We start from the raw sequence: 10342 nt of genomic DNA, 5'->3' as shown, positions 1-10342 counted from the left end.
TAGCCAAGTACTGTCATTTCAAATTACTGCTTGCATACCGTGTTTCTGAGGTGCCTCTCTATTTCTGGCCAGCCCTTGCGGGTCCTCTTTCCTTTGTATCCAGGATAATCACAAGCATCTGCTACCAAGAGTCAGCAACTTTTGCAGCTTTTGCAGTTTATGCAGCTACCGAGGGAGCATAGGCCTATTTTGTTTTGTCAATATGAAGATAGAGGCCGTGTTTACCACCTGAGCCACTGCAATGCCCTCTGAGACGTTTGTAGGAAGACCTGGTCTATCTCTTGTTTTCATACACTGCAAGGCACAGACACACAAAGGCAAGAGCAAATTCTGGAAAGAAAGAGAGCACGACATAAATTAAAGCTTATCTTGTATGGTATAGGTCTAAATATTGACCATATAATGATAGAGAGAAATGTGTAATGAGCTTGGGCTGCTTCATACAATAAAGCCCCATTAGAAGTCTGCTCTTCAAGACAGCTCAAAAAAAAGAGGGGACAAGAACCAAGAAATCAAGTCCAGGGTGAGGCTGGTGGTCTGCTGGGGTAAGGGTCAGGATCCTGGTTTCGCAGGTCAGATCCAGCTCTTGGGAATAAAGCCAAGGGGCCTGAGAGAGTGCTGTGACACCTGGCTGCCTTGTCTATACATCAAATGAGTCAAAAATAAAACATTGAGCTAGAAGGACAAAGTCTCCTCTTTCTCTCCGGGCAAATGCAAGGCAATTCTGCTGTTAACACTGAAGTTATCTGCAGGTTTTTGGAGTCTAAATGGGCTCAGACTCTTCCCCTGTGTGAGCTGAAGGTTGTAATACTGAATGGGAAGGTAAGAGTTAGCCTGGCAGAAGGTTTTAATAGCAGGGAAAAGGAAATTTTTCAGAATTCATGTCCATGGGTAACTGATTCCATGTACAAACATTTTCATAAAGGCTTTTTGTCCATAAATTGTATTCATTCCTGAGCTTATTACACTTTCCCTTTCATATTTGCTTGCTTACCGGGTTATAGTAGTTGTTAAAACAACCTCCCCTCCAAGGTTTTCTATGTCTACTGTGCTGCTGCCCAAAATGGCAATACCCTTGCCTGTTTCTGATACGTCAAAATGTATTTTTACCTTGTGAGATTGAAGTAATATCTGAAAAGTAAAGATACTTAAATTCTAAGCTAAAATTATCATTTTTATCACATTTACCAGCGAAATCAGACTGCGATCTTCTATTCCTGTCATCTTCATTTTTGCATATTGCATTTTTGTACGTAGCATCCATAGGCATGGTCCCAAAATATCAAAATGATAATCAAATTTGTAGTTAAAGATGGCACTGTGAACATTTATTTCTCTTAATAACAGTTTATATTAGTTTTTTATGGAAATTCATTGGTAGTGAAAGAATCTTTCGGGTGATCGTCTGAAGGACCGTTCCCCGCTATTTATGTTCTAGTGTTTTGTCCAGCCACCTTTCAAAGTCCGGCCAACTTCTAAAAGACATATTTTCTAGATAACTATTAAGAAATTGAATGGCCTCTATAAATTATAAAATAAATCTTCAGGAAACAAAAAGAAAGAAAAAAAACACCCCCCAAACCCATGAATCTATTCTTCACTGAAACAGTTGGAGAGATTGGACAAAATTTCATTAAAGAACCTTACAGAATAACTGCAAATTATTTGATAAGCGGCTGAACCAGGGTGCTTACTGTTCTGCCTGTCTTGAATTCATTTGGTTCCCACCCAGCACCATAGATGTGTATCAGACGCTGCTATCGGGACAAGCGTCTGTGACACTTTGCACGGGTTAACGTTAGTAACATCCTGCCAGCCGTGTTATTGCGTTTCACCCCCAAAACTGCAGCAGTAGAAGGGAACAAGATACATTTTTAATGCAGTAAGGATTAGAGTAAGCCCCAGCACAGCTTCCATTTACTGTATGCTGGGTAAAAAAAGAAGAAAGAAAGGAAAAAAAAAAAAAGATGGACTATTTCTAAAATGAACTGGCTCTTTATTTGAAGACATGTTGGAAAAGTGACAAATATTCCAGCCAGACATTTGCAGGCTGATATTCCTGGGTCCCTCGAAATCTTTCTTGCCTCGGCGTGTGCTTCTCCACCAGCTGCACTCGTCTCGTTCCCGTCTGCAGCCGCCCTGCGCTCGATCCTCGCGCACGCGCAGAACGAGAAACAACAGCATTGCTTTTGCCAGTTCCTTCTGAAAACAAGACTGCTGGAGAGAAGATAAAAATCCCTTTTCCTTTTTTTTTTTTTTTTGGGGGGGGGGGATGGGGGTTGGTAATGACAGCAGGCGCCAGCAAGCGCCGCAGAGCTGGGGCAGCGCGGCGGAGCTGCTGCCGCGCGCCCGCAGGAAGCAGCCGAGGCGCCGCGCCGCGGAGCTCAGCACCGCTCGCCGAGGCTTTCTGCATCCCTACGGCCCGAGGGAACAGCCTAAGCCCAGCAACTTGCTGTGGCCGGCAGACCTTGGTAGACCAAGGAATTAATGCTCTGGAGCACGAGGTGGCCTCTCGCCCCCGAACTTTGCAGTCAGGTCGACGCGCAGCAGCGGCGCAGAAGGCGGCAGCCTGCGGATAAATGGAGGCTCCGCGTTTCCAGGGCTGTCAGTCTGGCACCTTTGCTGCGCTCTATAAATTCCCCTGAAAATGTGAATGGGGGTGGTGAGGAGGAGAGCTAAATGTAAAACTGGTATCTGTGCTTCCCATCAGCATGCTAAAATTAAATCCTTTTTAGTAAGAACTTCCATTCAAGAGTAATTTTAAATAAGAGAGACAAGTACATTGTTACTAACTGAATAATTTATCAGTTTTCTTTTTTATCAGGAGAGAAAGTAAACTGGCAAAGAAATTCTAGCATAATATATATCTGTTTAATTCAAATATAGCATTCCATAGAAGCTGTTTTTTTTTTTTTTTTTTTCTGGCACGATGCGACTGGGATGCTGCCATCCAAAGGTTCTGCAAGTTATAAATAAACAGATCAAGGCACTGCAAACATTTTTTCTCCTGTCTGAGAGAGTATAAAGAAAGAGCAGTCTAAAAGGGAACAGGGGCAGAATGATCTCCAAAATTGCTATAAGGGCTGGGCACTCAAAGCTGGAATTATGGGATTTTTATGTATCATTTGACCTTAGTCATTTGTCATGAACGACATGAAGCCAACAGGCAAGACAATTAATCATCATTTTTTAAAGGTAGTTTGCTTGCTTATAATAATTAATAATTTATAGCAACACCATGCAATGTACCACAGTGTTGCAGCTCTTGTACTAGCACAGGAAGGAGGAGGGATGTGACGCCTGCACATGGGGAAAGGAGATGGGGTCTCGTCTGGGAGTCCTCGTTCTGCAGGTGCTTCCCCTGAGTCTGGGCCTGCACTGGAGGAGGACTGCAGCCCCAGGTCACTTCCACCCTGGGAGTCCTCAGCCGAGATGACGTGATCCATGATCCACCCTCCTCTTCCTCTCAGCCAGAGAGCATTTGCGCCGAAGTTTGAGTGAGATCAGACCTCTCCTAGGCATACCGAGACTGAGACACCTCAGCCACTACAGACTACGTGAAGAGAAGGTGGAAGAGAGGAAACGTAATTGTCCCCATTATGGAGACAAAGGACAGAAGCGGAGAAGGCTGTGGAGCATGCAGAATTCAGAACTAAATCTTGCTTATTTGAGTCCCAGCCCCTGCTGGATACCCACGCAGTCTTTCTCCCTGCAAAGGCTCTGTCACCTCTCAGCTTTCAGACCCCATGACTAATTCTTGCCAAAATCTTTCTCGAGTGTGTGAACATGTGTGTGCACACGAGCAGAGAGAAGAGGAAGGGAGAAAAAGAAGAGAGTAGGAGAACGGAGAAATTTGGAAAAAATACTGATACCTGTGGTTGTCATCAATAGTACAGTTATTCCATCAGCACTATCCACTACATCTTTTTCTTACAATGTGGCAATTTGAAGGAGATTGTATGCACAAGTACTGTTCAGCACTGAGCTCAGGAAGCTTAGTTTGCTGCAGACTCGCTTGTAACTGTGAGGTCTCACTGAAAGTTGTGTCAAAACTGGGTCATTGCTAAGCTCCTCTGCCTGGCGTGTTTTGCTAGGTGATACGAGGGAGGTGGATCCTCAGCCTTGCAGTTTCTCCAAGTGTACACATGGGCAATTCCAATGGCTTTGCTCATCTCCCCACGTGCCCAAATTATAAAGCTGGTAGTAACAGTGTTACTTGTAAGCTCTCTACTTTTCCCTCAGCTTCAGCTGCAATCCACCGCTGGCTTACAATGTGCGGAGTGGGAGGAATGGCACCCGCAGGAGACAGACGGGTAGGCAGGCAGACAAAGAGCATGAGCTCATAATTCTGATTTCTTTAGAAAAGCTAGCTAAAACAGGCTGAACTAGTTCCTTAATGTTTAAGATTCTGCAAATGAAGATTTAAAATAATTCACATGAATTATTTTCAGCTAAGCTATGACATAGCATATTTTCGTATTGCTCATTTTTTCTCTCCTTTGCATCTCTCACCTGAAAATATTGATGCTAAGCAGTTCTAAGATGGAAAAAACCTTAGCCAAACAAGTTGCTTGACTGCTAAAATTGCCTTCTGCCTGCATGCTATCTCTGTGCAAAATTCAGCATGGTCTGAAACTCAAATGAATCTGAGAAAACACACTTTTCCATGATGAAAAAGAAACTCATAGAAAATGACTGCGTATATTTTGCCAAAAGAACATATAGTGGTGTTTTTTTCCCATGCAAATAAATGTTAGTCAGCACATTACATAGCTTTAAAGACTAATAAAGCCTTAGAAGCTCTGAAGTTGAGTCAAATGAAAAGCAAAAATCTTCACTGCTTTGGGCTAATTGTAGCTTGTGTAGGGAATTATTAATCCAACTCACCTTGCTAAAATTCCTTCTTACAAGAAAGGAAGACTTGTGCAAGGCACTTGCAGCATGGATCCCAGCAATGGAAGTGATTTTCCATGGGACTATGCAACTGTAAAAAAAGGAACACAGACAAAATGTGGAAGTCTAGGAAAATTTCCCTGAACTTAACGTTCAGAAAACATAAAATTGTGGCTGACCATACACCAGAGCTTTATTCTGTCTCACTGTCAGGGAATAAAACAGAATTGAGAAAGCATAGGTGAATGTCCATGCCTCAGGGGTAAATCTGGGGGGGGGGTCACACATGCAGGTGCATGCAGAAACAGTGTCCTGTGAGAGTGAAGAGCAATGATCTGTTCAGTGTGGTGATATCCCTATTCTATTGACTTTGGAGACTAAACAGCCATTTCGTTTCAGCTGCTTCAGTCTTTTTCTTACATAGTACTATTGCAAATTCTTATTCTTCTTATTATTTTTTTCTAGCTCTCCTATGCTACCATGAGTTCGAGAATATTTTTAGAGAGATTCTGACTCCCTTGTCCTTTGCCTGAAAGGATGCTTATCTGAGCAAAAGTAGGATCGTGCTATGGTACCATCTCTCTTCCTGTCATAAGCTATTGAGTTTAAATCTGAATTATTTAGGAGAATTAGGAGCTTGGCTTTCTGAACTCTGCTTAAATCAAATCAAAACAAAAGTACATTCTGAACAGTAATTAAATTCAAAGGGAGGGCAACTCATCTGTTCCCGCTCCTGAAAAGGGAGTTATGTTTCTGCCTTGAGCTCAGTCCTTTCACTGTCTCTCCGAAGTGCTTAAACTCCAGTCTGATGTTCAGACTTCTCTGTGTGGCATTGGGGTGAGAGGTTTTCAGGGCATGGATACCCTATCCCAAAGGGCTATGTTGCTCTGGGGAGAAGAGGGAGAGTTTCAGGATGTGAGCACCCTACCTGAGGAACTCTGCTGTTGAATTCGGAATGAAGATAAAAAGATATCCACCCTGAGGACCACTCCTGCACCATGAAATGTAAAAATACCATGAGTAGCTCCCTCTTTGAGAGCACCTGTGGCAGCAAACACTAGTGGTTCAGGGAATGACATTTACAATATGTTTCTGTACTAGCAACATTGGACTCCAATTTATTTTTACTCATCAGCAGAGTAATGATGAGATTTTTAGTGTCTCTAATCAACAGTAAATTGTACTTGCTAAGCAGACCACATTTAAGCTACTGAAGATGGGATTATTCTTTTGCTTATCACATTGCTCAGTCTAGTTGTAGTTCACATTGACCAGACTGCTAAAACTAGAAACCTTGGGGTTGTTTTGGAGGGGTTATAAGTGTGTGCAGAGGTTAGATAGAAAGACAAGAGGGAATGCTCTCTCCTTCTCTTTATCTGGAATCTGCGGAAAACATTAATTTCGATAATTTTGGCTGAGGTGCAAAAAGCAGGTAGTTTTTTATTTAAATTCTCATATTTATTTGATCATCTCTAGTTCTGTTCCATTCCACTAACATCTACCTCCAAGTCACAGCATATATGTTAATTCTTCCCTAATCTTTGAACAGGAAAAATGACACATCTCATTCAACAATTAGAATGCATAACTGTTGGACAGACTTCTGTCTCTCCTTCAGTCTTTTCCAAGTTCTTACGAGATTTTTGTACTTGCTCATCACACTATTAATATTACCATTATTGCTAAAGAAAAAGAAGAAGCATAATAACAATAATAACAATAGCAACAACAACAATAATAATGCTCTGCTATCTGTCAGTTTAGAAGAATAGATTTCAGTTTTATGTTTTCATTTTCCTTCATTTTCTATTATGATTTTATTTTTTCTATTTTTTCCTCAATCATCAGTCTCCTATCCTATTCAACCTTATTTCCTAGCACTTTCAAATCTCATTCCACTTCATTCTTGTTGTTACTCACATGCTGGCCATTTACTGGCTGTTTTCTGTCCTTGGTTCTTCTCATAACGGAAGGAACAAATTTTTTGTTCCTGTGGGCCCTACCAAAGACCAGTGTTCACCTTAAATGCCAAGAAGATGCATAATCTGGATGATAGCAAAGCCTCAGTTAGTAACTTCTTGTATCCCATGGCTTAGAGGGTACACTACCTTCCAGGAGACTTTCCCAGTTGCATAATATATACATTTAAATACAACCATTCATCACATGATTATAATTCTTTATTATACATAAGCACTGCCCCTTTCAAAAAGCAGAAAGAAAACTGTTTTAGGCAGAGACATGAGGGAAAAAAAAAAGAAAAAAACCTAAACATTATTTAATGAGAAAGCATCTTAATGGGACTCAAGAGATTGATGTATTGTTCCTATATTTATCACAACTCAATGGGATTTTAGGAATCATAGAATCAGTAAGGTTGGAAGGGACCTCTGGAGATCATCTAGTCCAACCTCCCTGCTCAGCAGGGTCACCTAGAGCATGGTAGACAGGGTTGCAGCCAGGCGGGCCTTGAAGATCTCGAGACAAGGAGACTCCACAACCTCTCTGGGCAACCTGTGCCAGTGCTCCGTCACTCTCACAGGGAAGAAATTCCCCCTCACCTTCAGACAGAACTTCCTGTGCTTCAATTTCTGCCCATTGCCTCTTGTCCTGTCACATGGGACAACTGAAAAGAGTTTGTCCCCGTCCCCTTGACACCCTCCCTTCAGGTACTTGTACACACTGATAAGATCCCCCCTCAGTCTTCTCTTCCCCAGGCTGAAGAGGCCCAGCTCTCGCAGCCGTTCCTCATAGGGCAGGTGCTCCAGCCCTCCGATCATCTTTGTAGCCCCACGCTGGACTCTCTCCAGTAGCTCCATGTCTCTCTTGTACTGGGGAGCCCAGAAGTGGACACAGTACTCGAGATGAGGCCACACTAGGGCTGAGTGGAGGGGCAGGATCACCTCCCTTGACCTGCTGGCAACAGTCTTCCTAATGCAAGCCAGGAGACCATTGGCTTGGCCACAAGGGCACATTGCTGGCTCATGGTCAACTTGTCATCCACCAGCACTCCCAGGTCCTTCTCTGCAGAGCTGCTCTGCAGAAGGTCAGCCCCCAGCTTGTCCTGGTGCCTAGGGTTATTTTTCCCTAGGTGCAGGACCCTGCACTTGTCCTTGTGGAACCTCATGAAGTTCCCCTCCGCCCAGCTCTCCAGCCTGTCCAGGTCTCTCTGAATGGCAGCACAGCCCTCTGGTGTGTCAGCCACTCCTCCCAGCTTGGTATCATCTGCAAACTTGCTGAGGAGGCACTCCATCCCCTCATCCAGGTCATTGATGAATAAGTTGAACAGGATGGGACCCAGTACTGAGCCCTGAGGGACGCCACTAGCCATAGGCCTCCAACAAGACTCCATGCCAGTGATGACAACCCTCTGAGCTCTGCCTTTCAGCCAGTTCTCAATCCACCTCACTGTCCACTCATCTAACCTACACTTCTCTAGGAGGCTGTTCTGAGAGACAGTGTCAAAAGCCTTGCTGAAGTCAAGGTACACAACGTCCACTGCTCTGCCCTCATCTACCCAGCCAGTCATGCCATCTTAGAAGGCTATCAGGTTGGTTAAACAGGATTTCCCCTTGGTGAATTCATGCTGGCTCCTCCTGATCACCTTCTTATTCTCCATATGCCTGGAGATGACATCCAGAATGAGCTGTTCCATCACCTTTCCAGGGATGGAGGTGAGGCTGACCAGCCTGTAGTTTCCTGGGTCCTCCTCCTTGCCCTTCTTGAAGACTGGAGTGACATGGGCTTTCTTCCAGATGCAGCTGGGCAACAACACCCACCAGCTCCCTCAGTACCCATGGATGCATCCCATCTGGGCACTTGGATTTGTGGATGTCTAGCCTGCCCACAAGGTCTCTAATCCTATCCTCCTCAACCAAAGGAAAGTCTTCCCATCTCTGGACTTTCTCCCTCATGTCCAGGCTGCAGAATTCATGAGGGCTGCCCTTAGCAGTGAAGACTGAAGCAAAGAAGGCATTCAGTAATTCTGCCTTCTCTGTATCCCTTGTCACCAGGGCCCCCACCCCATTCAGTAGTGGACCCACATTTTCCCGAGTCCTCCTCTTGCTGCTGATGTATTTGAAGAAGCCCTTCCTGTTGTCCTCAACATCCCTTGCCAGACTCAATTCCAGCTGGGCCTTAGCCTTCCTCGACACATCTCTACATACTCTGGCTGCGTTCCTATAATTCTCCCAAGTGGCCTGTCCCCTCTGTGTACTTTCTTCTTCTGTCTGAATTTGGCCAAGAGCTCCTTGCTCACCCATGCAGGTCTCCCGCCCCTTTTGCTGCACTTCTTACTCAAAGGGATGCACTGCTCCTGAGCTTGGAGGAAGTGATGTTTGAATACTAGCCAGCTCTCCTGGACTCCCCTTCCTTCTAGGGCCTTAACCCATGAGATTCCACCAATCAGATCTCTGAAGAGCCCAAAGTCCGCTCTCCTGAAGTCCAAGATTGCAATCCTGCTTGTTGCCTTACTTCTTTCCTGCAGGATCCTGAACTCCACCATCTCGTGGTCACTGCAGCCAAGGCTGCCCCCAACCTTCACATCTCTAACCAGTCCTTCTCTGTTGGTAAGGACAAGGTCCAGCAGGACACCCTTCCTCGGAGGCTCCTCCACCATTTGTTACAAGAAGTTGTCATGAATGCATTGCAGGAGCCTCCTGGACTGTTTGTGCCTTGCTGTGTTGTCCCTCCAGCAGATGTCAGGGTGGTTGAAGTCCCCCATGAGAACCAGGGCCTGTGATTGTGAGGCTACCTCCAGCTGTCTATAGAAGGCCTCATCAACTTTCTCTTCCTGGTCAGGTGGCCTGTAGTAGACACCCACAACAGTGTCCCCCATGTTAGCCTGCCCTTTGATCTTTACTCATAAGCTCTCAACTGCCTCCTCCTCCTCCCTGCCTAGGCAGAGCTCGATGAAGAAGATGTTAAATCAAATAGCATAGCTATATTTTTAAGTATTTTGAAAAGAAGAATCTCTTGTATTCAGAACAATATAGACTTAATTCAATATTTAATTGTATTGATAATATCTTAAGGTTGATCTCTGATGTTTCCTCATCCAGCTGTGACCCGTACAAAATGTGTGGTGAATCATTAATGAGAAATACATAACAAAAGCAGATATTATTTCCCTATTGATTTGTAAAGTTTTGGGTTTGTTGTCTTTATCTGTTATTCTTTTTTAGGTCTCATTGCAGAAGAACAAGAAATGCCATCTTATCGCATGTATTTTTACATTCCCAAGAGTATGAGAACTTTCTATTTTCATTGTGTGAAGTCAGAGTAAGCAAAATTGGTCTTGAATCTGGGTCTCTTGTCTCCCAGGTGCATATTATAACCCATCAGACTAGAAGATACCCTATGCTAGGTGTTCTTTAGTCTCCTCTCTTTCACTTCATATGAATTACCAAGAAGAAAAAAGACCTGTTTATCTCATGTTCTCAGGGAGAAC

This window comes from Rhea pennata, chromosome 1, assembly GCF_028389875.1.
Source record: "Rhea pennata isolate bPtePen1 chromosome 1, bPtePen1.pri, whole genome shotgun sequence".
NCBI lineage: Eukaryota > Metazoa > Chordata > Aves > Rheiformes > Rheidae > Rhea > Rhea pennata.
The sequence above is the reverse complement of the archived record's forward strand: the minus strand, read 5'-3'. Positions refer to the sequence as shown.